Here is a 10,624-nt window from a genome sequence, read left to right on the forward strand (position 1 = left end):
AAAACAGAAGCATATAATTAATTTGTAAGTTCAAAAATTTCAAATATCCTCTTCTAGGCCCTAGAGTGGACAAATGGCTTACCTAGTAAAGAAACGGATCACGTGGAGGGAATTTTACTCAAGGGTCAAAATTCAAACTGGTGACCATTTTCTATTTTCCTTCATTCTTTTCCTGGATCTACCGTTAAAAGCACCACCTCTACTCCTTCTCTCTTATCAATACCCTTAACCTATGTCCTTTTGCATTTTTTACTCATTTTAATGGTTTCCCACGCAAGGTCAATCAATTAAGGGTGCGATCTCCAAAGTGAATTAATTTTATTGTTGTCAGTTCCAAAATCAAATCAAACCCATCTAAATAAAACATAAAATTGTTTCTCAAAACAAAAATAACTGAAGCATATTCTTGGTTGCATATATATATATATATATATATATATTTGAGTTTAAATTTGTTTTTATTTTAGAAAACATAATTTTGATGAAAGTAAAAAACATGATTTGTTTTTGGAAATAAAATCATCTTATTTTTACTTCTTAAAACAAAAAATAGTTTCCTGATGTAACAATATTGAAAGCAAGTAAAACTGTGGCAAATTAATTATAGGAGGTGTTTTAGTAATAGGAAAACTATAGCCTATATATAGGTTTGTTTTTTGGTAAATATATGTAATTACAAGGGATGTTTAAGTAAATGGCCCTATTTTTAATTCCATTTAAAACCTTAAGCAATCAAAGCATACAATCCTTTTCTTTCGATAAGATATATTATACCTCTTTTTGAATGAAACATGCTAATTAATTTATCTTCCTTAAATCCTGAAACGATTTCAGCCAGGAAAGAATATTTTACTAGGCTAGCTAACCTTCAGAAGCACTGAACTAATTTATCTTCTTTACATAAAGAAAACAGATTATTAATAAGGTGCAATTACTATACCTTTTCAGAATTTCTGTGTGAACTTGGATCTGAAATGGAACGAATTTAGGAATTCAACTCAAATCATTCGATGAATAGAACCATCTTAAGGTTTTTTCAAAAAAAAAAGAGAAGTTGTACCGTTATACCACTAGTTCTTGTTATGGGCCCATCGATTTCATGGCTCCTTGGGCCTTAACTTTTTGTAGCTTTTGGCCAGCATGTAAGTGCTTCCTCCTCACAATCCAATTCCGGGATGCTAGATTTTGTTTCAAATGACGAAAAAATTCTCAACCGCATTTAGGAAGGAGCAGACAATTTAACCGGTTCACGTAAAGCGCAATCAACACTGACTCAAGAGTTGATTGAGTTCAACGAAAAAATCGTCACCAACACGTCTCCCCCGAAATTCAGCTAAATAACTCCGGCCACCGGGGATTTTGCACGATGGACGATCCCCGTTTGTTTGAAATCCTAAACACCGGAGATGTGCTTAACTTTTGGTTGGATGATCACTAGCGTGCTGCGCTTTCTTGGGCGGTCCAGGAATTTTGTGCGACGGTGGCCGCAGCAGATGCGAAGTCCGTGTGGTCGATCTATCGGGACTTTGGAGAGATTTTTGATGGACGCGCTGTATTAATTGCCATGGTGTAAAGGACGAGGGAAGGAGGCGGAGCTTTTCTCCAATATGGGAGGCAAGAAACCAGAAATCCCGTAATTGGAAAGGGCGTGACCAACTTTGTCAACGTTGTATATGGAATGGAATATCGATCTCACTAGAACAAAACAAAACTGATTACGTTTGCTCTGCATCAATTACATACAATCTTTCTTCTGAAAATGGTGAGCAAGTTTATGTTCTGTACTCGTATATTAATGCCACTAGTAAGTCATCGAGAATTAAAGAAACCTTTCCAATCTAAAATATGGGTCTGGTCTGCATGGACGACGTTAATTAATTAATAGCATTTTGGACATTTTTTTTTTTTTTTTTGCGGAGTTGCTCTCACGGACTTCACCTACCCATTTGAGATGATTGCAGTACTGATAACATAAGCCATAGTTCTCCTAGCTGTAGAACAAATACTACAATTTCATTTCCATTTGGTATGAAGATTGAAGCATCCTCAGATTCACATACAATTTTTAGCTGGAATCGAGTGTAAAAAAAAAAAAAATCTTTTGAGTACTGTGAATAGACAACATTTACATCAGTAGGAGATGTAGAACTACAAACATGTATAAAAAGACTGAACCAAAAACAGAAGCAGAACATTTCGGAGAAAAGAATACAAAAAATATATGGAAAGAAGAATAAGAAGCAAAACAAAAATCCCGGTGCAAGAACGGAGGAGGAAACGAAGTGAGGGTCTTAAGGCTAGCTAGTGACCAGGGCCTTTAGTGCTAGGCCCAGAAGCCAACTTATTATAGAGCAAGCTCTTGGGTGAAGAAGGGCCACCATTGGTTTTGCTGTTGGAAGAAACAGAAAAAGGAGTTAGCCCAGATGAGTTTGTTCCGTCAATTTGGTGGCGACCGGTGGTGGTGGTATGCCTGGCCGATCGCGAGGATCGAATTGATCTGGAGCGCACGAGATTAGGTCGTGACAATATTACCAGCACTACAATCATCGAAACCAGCAAAAGATTTTTTCCCAATGAAGCTGTCGAGTTGTTGTTCCTGAATGCCGCCATGGATCTTCTTCCTGAAAAAAGTTCTCTCCTTGGTGTAGTAAGCACAACAAGAGCCAATTGCATGTGCATATGTTGCCATGGCCTTAGCCGAGGATATAAATAGAGGGGGGCCGCGGATCATCGGCATTAAGGACGGTGGATTGCCTTTTTGGGGGGTGTGGTGTGGGACCCTGAAGTTGTGTTTGACTACCGCCTTTTTGTTTCTTAAAATGCCTGGGCGTGAGGTGGCGAGGACGAAAAATTCACATTTGAGCGGCTTTTCTTTGACTTTACACAAATTTGTTGGTACTTGTTACTCGGTATAAGAAGAGTCGGTAGTCCATGTACACGAGAAGAAAAGCAGTATCAGCAGTTGTAGCTTATGTTTATATATTTATGGTAAAGTTGTAAAGCTAGTAAAGCTTGTAAAAGCTACTTGTATTAATTTCAGTATTCTGCAAATGCAGCAGCCAGCTGGAGATGGAGCTAGCTAGAATTTCACTTCACACGGTCTTGGTCTTGGGTACACAAAATGAAACGGACGGCAGCGGACTCGAGTTTTTTATTTTTTTGCGTCGGAGAAAATCTTAATGGACTAATTCGGTCCATCGCTGAACGATGTAGAATGAAGAAGGGCAGGACAGTGTTACGCGGAGCAGGTACCAATAGAAACGTGGCAGACCAGATTAACGGATAGGGGCGACACGTCCGCTAGCTAACTGGTGTAAAACCGGTTTTCAGCCTGTTAACGAAGGGCCCAGTCCGGGCGGGCCAGACCAACTTGCCCTTAATTAACCCCAAGGAATTTGAAGTTGTCGCGTAATGCACGAAGGCAAAACTTAGACCAAGCCGTAATTAAGGATATACTGGAATAATGTGTATCTTCTTAGTTTTACGTAGAAGATTTGCATTTGTTCACATTTCACACAAGCGAAAGAATGACGTGGGTTTGAACTTTGAAGATCGCGTTGCTCCTAAAATCAAGAGTTGAGGTGATAATTTTCAACATTCCCTTGTGGAAAAAGGAAGAAAAAAAGAAGAATGCAGCAGTCGAGTCGCCATAGTCAGGTCGGGCATGCATGCTCCGCTCGATCGAGCGTGGACCAACACGAATTGCACTACTTGCTGCTGCTGGTGGGAATCACGAATCTATCCATAATAATAAATCATTTACGTGGTGGGAATTCAAATTCTCAGGCAAATTGATGAATTTGAGCGTCCACACTAGCCATGGCCCGAAGCTTATCTATAAAATTAGCTTATCGAAAAACATCCCTATCAGAGTGATTCTCGCCGGCTCTATGAAAATTGGGTGGTGGACACAGAGCCAAGAGTCAAAAGAGTATTAGGGTCCACCACCACCACCAACCAACCACACAGCTAGAGCTGGACATGTACGTAAGAGTGGGCGAGTGAAGAGGGTCGGAACTAAACTTGATGATGATGGATAGAGAGAGAGAGGAAGACAACTAAATATATAACGTATCACAACTCAATAAATAGCAAGTGGAATCTCTATCTAACAAACTGCTTCATCTCGATCTGAGATGATGATCTTATCTCGTACTAGATTCATTTATTTTATTTAAGCCTCTTAATTTATTTGCTGGATCCTCCCGTAAGTCTGGAAGATAAATTGCATAGAATCTGATAGTTGGTACGATAAATCCATGGATGGAAGACTTTCTGAGCTAGTTTATGGTTTTATTGGAACCCACGAGCCACGATGATGTTGAGTTTCTTTTTAATTTGTATTGATATTCATTGTACGTGGGCGTCTGTGAACTGAAATATAGAATCGGTCGTGGAGCACGCGCGCGCTAATTAATTGATTTGTCAAAGTGTCAAATGTATGAAGAATGGAATGATAATGTTAATAATAATAATAATTCTGATTTCTAATCCAACCTCCTCCACACAGCCGATTTGCTGTCAGCTGTCAATCGGATTCAGCAACCAGCAAAGTGAACACACGAGATAGACCATAGACGATCGTGAATCTCATTTAACGAATGTTTTGTTGCTCCGAATTAATAACTCCATCTTGATCATCGTATCGGCTTAATTAATAATTAAATTAATACACATTAATTTGCTCGAATCAGTGAATGAATAATAATGGAATGAGCGAGGAATTAATTAATAGCCCATGCATGCATGCAGGCATTGATATATTCTTTCTCAACTTTATTCCATTCCATGACTCATGATCATCAATTCCATTGACGCAGATCGACTCACGTGGTGCTTCTATTCAAGGCAGCAAACAAAGACCATCTCCAACATCCCATGTTACCGGTTATTTAATTACGGCATGCATGCCTCACCCGGCCATCTCATCTCTGTCCACTGTTTCTTTTCTTCAATTATGAGTATATATCCCTTTTGTTTGAATACTGTATTTGGCTTCATCTTGATAGAATATAAGGGACACATATATTCAGTAAGTTCATATTGTGAATGCGGTTTGTAGGGGGTGTGTTTGGTTGGATTTAAATTAATTAAGGGATTAAAATGAAAGAATATAAGGGCCTATTTGGTGATCAGGAATCAAAATGGTCCAACTGTTTGGTTGCGTGGAATCGGAATCCCATTCACATTCTACCCATTCCAGGTGGAATGGCATTCCCCCTCCCCCCTTGGGAATGAAATCCCTTCCAGCTTATTGCAATTCTTGTCCAAACCAAAAAGACTATAAGAATAGATTGTTCCGATTCCAATTCTGGAGGATTTTGATTCTTATTCCGATTTCAACTGTGAATCAAACGAACCCTAAATCTCTATTTGGAAAATGATTTGAAAAAAATTAAAAAGAATAATGTCATTTTCCTACCACTTGTAGCCATTAAACACTTTCAAATGGAAAATTTCAGGAAATTAATTAACTATTTTACTTCTTAAATTAATGCAAGGGCACCTCATTGCTTTGGGAGAATATTTGAAGAATAACAGGAAAATACACCCTAGCTATTTTGAGAGAGCATAACTTAACCAATTATACCTGATTACTTGCCCTAACAGTTGATCAAATTTGGGTTTTTTTTTTTTTTCTCTCTCTCTCAATCAATGGTGTCAGCAGAGTTGGAACGAGACCTCCTCCCAAAGTCTTATAATAACAACAATTCCACTTAGCCGACGGCCAGCATGCTCATCACCAGCATTGATTTGAAATCAGAAGTGTTTCCAGAGAGGACTGAAAAAAAAAAAAAGTCCAACTACAGCAGTATTTGTGATTGGGATGTGAATGTATATGTGTATTAAGTATTAATATCCAAACATGTATATATAACAAATTAATTTGTATTACATAATGTAGACTTTTTAAGTGCACACAGCACACTTGAGAAACAAGTAGTCAAGTGAACAACATGGTAAAGGCATATTGCTTACTAATATCGCAGTGTGATTCGTGACACTTAACGAACACATTTCAGTCTAAAGTTGAAAGTTTTTCGCCTTTAATTGTTGCGTTTTTCTGCCAACTTATTTCGTACACTCCAAAGTTGTAAATGTTGATTTGTCATATATACGTGGGGATTTGATTTTTTGTCGAAGGATTCGTGGCCTGAGGGAATTCAAATTCCTTGGTCCAATTCAAATCCGTTTCTCTTACTAACTGTTTGGCAAGATCCTAACTCCACCCCACCAACCTATATATTCTTGATCACTAGGTCGATTCGTTGAGATAGTATCATTTACAAATCTAAAGTTAATTTAGAAATTTGGCCGATTGGTTCAGTTGTTGAAGCTGAGCTACAAGCTGGCCCTTGATCAACTTAAGTTTAAAGACCGGGGGGGGGTATCTTGTCCTTTAGGTTAATCAATACAAATTTGTAAGAAATATGTATTGTCACATCAAATATGAATATAATTTAAACTAAAAAAATGCATGTACACGAGAAACGTCAAATTTAATGTTTTAATTAGAAATAACAATTTGTATTGCTCAATTTAAATTGTTATCGCGTGGAAAAATCTCTCTTTCACAAATTTGTTTCAACCCAAAATACAATAGCAACGCAACGCTATAGTACCAAACACCTATAAAAAAAATTCATTTAATTATTTAGAATCGATACTTGTCAACCCAAAACCTAACCACCAAATTGCTTCTCAATTAAAGTGTTCGACTATGATATCTTAGATTTTTAAAGAGGAGGTTTGATTGATCAAAACTCTTCCGATGGATATCATAGACTTTTTCTTTTAATAAATAGGTCATTTCCCAAACATACAAACAAGTTTTCGTGTGTGCCCTTTATGAAAACTGTCCGCGCAGGCTGGTCCAGAGCAGTATTCACATAGTTGGTGATGCTACATTTGTAAGATTTGCAAGCAAAAAATTTAACACATGAAAAAAAAATTTGACGAAATGTACAAAATATGAACATTTATAATCTAAGATGTATATAACATGCATCTACATATGATCAAACCTGGATGCGGGATGGTTTTAAACGCATGCATACGGTCAAACCGCTATACCTGCACTCTGCCAAGAAAAATTGGTCTACATGCATTATACCTCTTAAATAAACCCAGCACGATAATATTATATATAATCAAAATATATATTAATAGTATTATATAATTAATATATTTTTTATCAAAAATATTATATTGTTAATATTTTTAATGAAATATGACACGTGGCAAACATTGCCCCAAATCCAAATTCTTATTTAGGGTTTCCTTATTACCTGCAGTAATAATTGGATTTATTTACTTGCTACATTGAAGGGCAAACATGAGGACCAGAACTAGGAAAAGTGGGCATAATTTGGACTATGATTTTTAAGGTCAGGGGTCTGGTTATCAGGTTAAACGGTCTGATCGTTTGAATCGAATGCTCGGCCCATTCTGATAGAAAAATAAAAAAATAAATAAATAAAATTCAAAAAATAGAAAACAGTCAAAACCGTTCGAACGGTTTGGACTGTTAATTGCCCAGTTCAGTGGTTTGCTGACCAAAATCAATGATTTTGAGGGGAAATCCGGTTTTTGGGAAAAACGGAACCGATCAGGTGACCAGTTCCCAGTTTTTCCAGTCTGATCCGATTTTGAAAACCATGATTTGGACACTCGGAATTTTTTATTCACTTTTCCTACCCACTCTCTACCCGTGAATTGGAGGCACATATCTCTATCATGAATTGAGAGATGTGTGGTTACAATTCATGGTGAACAGAGAGTGAATAGGAAATCTGGGCTCTCATTTGTATCATCTGAAATTTGAGATCGGATCTGCTCCTCACACATGGCGCCTCATTTGCACATCCTACTATGCTATTCTAACATCTCCCGTACTTATAAATTATTATTCACGAAAAATGTTCTTAATACATGATAAGATGTGCATAAAAGGTCGGAGTGTGACGAGCAGACCTGAAATCTGACCAAATATTTACTTGTTTAGGGTTTCTTATTACATTCTAATTTGTCCCTTCTATTAGTCAAATATTCCCCGACCTGTTTCGCCAAATGACCGCACATCCCATAATTTTCGGAGGCGATTTTCCAATTAGGAATCATCTAAGCCAACTCTGAGTGATTATGCATGTTGGTGTTGGCCCCTTACGAGTTACGACACAATAATGGATTTTTTAATTGCTTAGAAATCAAGTTTCATACATATTGACGTGAATGCAAATTTATTCAAAGAAACTGTGCAAATTCGGTTCAGTTTTGCAGTGTATATTATCGACAAAGCTTGTACTCTTTTTATAGAAGCAAACTTCGCTCCTTAAAAGTGTAATACACATGCATGGTAATAAAATTCATTAATTTTTACATCTATTTTGGAAGCACATTTGCACTCTCACCAAACAGTTGCAAGTATTTTCAAATTTCTGTTGTAATCGTTCCCTCTCTGGTTTCTCTCAAACCAGTCTTCTGGTTTCTCTGAAACCGTTCCCTCTGTTCATCATCCGCTTTCCATCTTAGAAATTTCTTTTGCACGGGCTTCCTTCGGGGAGTCCCCCTTTTCCATTATCCCCTCTTCTCTTTTATTATTGATTTTTTCTCTATCTGTCGTTTCTTTTCTTCCTTCCTCCCTTGCTTTTATTCTTCGTTCTTCCCCCATCTGGTTCTCTCTTTTCTTCCCACTGTTCTATTTTCCACTGTTCTTCTTCTCACCTTTCCCATTTGGTTCTCTTCATTATTCGTCTCTTTTTGTGCTTTTTTTTTCTCTACTTTCTGTAGGTGTTTTGACAAGGGGGTTACTTTCTCTTAGATCTTGTATTGGACATTCGATGCCGATGAATGTTGCTTTACGTTTTGTTATCTATGATTAAGTCCGTTCGCGGTTGTCCGGCAGATGCAATTCATGGTCAGTTCCATACAAGTTCTCCAACGGATGCAGTTATGGACGGCAGCTACAATCTCTGATAGCGGTCGTAATGTTTGGGGTTCAAGCGTCTTTTGCAGATCTACCCTAACCATACTATTACCGGCACTTTGCAGTCTCTTTTGAGAACATCTCCTATCTTTTCTCTTATTATTTGTGGTGGATTGGAATTGTGTTTATCTACTTCTATTGGTGATTTTAGATTCACCTTTATTTGATCATAGAAATTCATCATTATGTTCTCCTTCACCAATTTATATATTTTATTCTTCTTGAGAAATTGTATCTGAGTTCTAATTGAGGTTAGTGGTACCCTTACCAATCACAGCCTTGAACACGCTAATTAGCGTCTTCCCTTGCATCTGATTAAATACATGGTAATAAAAATAATTTTTAATTAGCACATTTACACTCTCACCAAATAGGCACGCTTTGACTACATATGAACTCTTACCAAATACTGAACCCTCAGTGTGTTTTACGTGTAAACGTAATCTTGATTCCAAAGCGGTATTGGGTACCTTGGTCGTCTTCTCATAACCTATTTCACCATTTTTACGGTTACACCACATCATGTGTTAATGTAGGTATTTTAACTTTACCTAATATTATTTTTAAGCATAAGCATATGACATTTTTATTTTAAAGTTGACTAAAAATGTACAACCAAACAAGTGAGGAACAGAAGAAAACGCCTATATATTATATTTCTAATATGGTGAAAACATTAATTTGTTGGTATTTAGTTGAGACTAAATTAATTTTCTGCGTCATGTTAAATGTTAAGGGTCTGTTTGATTTGCAGTCGAAATCGGAATTAAAATCCTCTAGAATAGGTTCATTCCTATAGTCTGTTTGATTCAGATAGAAATGGAAATGAAAATTAAAATCATTCACAAGAAAGAGACAGAAAATGGACATAGAAAAATGAAAATGAAATTCCAACTCCATCCAACTAAACAATTGAAATCGAAATAGCACGTTTCAAATCCGATTCCATACCCTTATTCCCACAAATCAAATGGGACCCAAGTGTTCCAATAATTCGATTGAACCGCCTTAAAATACAATTATTCACCATCACAGACCATGGTAAATATTACCAAAGCCAATTCCCTAAAGGCCTCAACTGTCTGAGACAACACCAAACCATGGAGCCCTGTCACCTCATCCACTATTCTCATCTTCGTCCTCTTCATTCTTTCCTATTCGATGGCCGTCTAAATCTCAAGTCAAGACATTAATTTAACTGACCGGCAACGTTCTAACTCATTGGTGAAGGGTTTCACGAAAGAAAGTGCAGCACCGGGTCCTTGCCGGCGTACGTTCTTCTCGTTTACTACGTTTATATTTACGTTTTTTATTCTTTTTTTCTGATTCAGAGATCCTTCTATAGCTGATAGCTTCTTCAACAAAACGAAGACGCAACCTTCAACCTTGTTGTTCTTTGTGATAACTAGGGATGGTAATTTTTCCCATAATTTTATTTTTAAATTATACCTAAAATACTATAATTCAATTTTAAAATACCCCAAATTTCTATATCCTATGTATAAATTGCCCATAAAACAGATAATTTTTAAGTAACTATCTTGAAGCAGAGAAAATTCAGGAATTCCTTATTTCCGATGGAAAATGAATACCCTGTCCCCGGAAACGGGATGAATATGGGGAGGGAGTGCCCACCCG

Source organism: Nelumbo nucifera, chromosome 5 (assembly GCF_055504915.1).
Source record: "Nelumbo nucifera cultivar China Antique chromosome 5, China Antique-T2T, whole genome shotgun sequence".
NCBI lineage: Eukaryota > Viridiplantae > Streptophyta > Magnoliopsida > Proteales > Nelumbonaceae > Nelumbo > Nelumbo nucifera.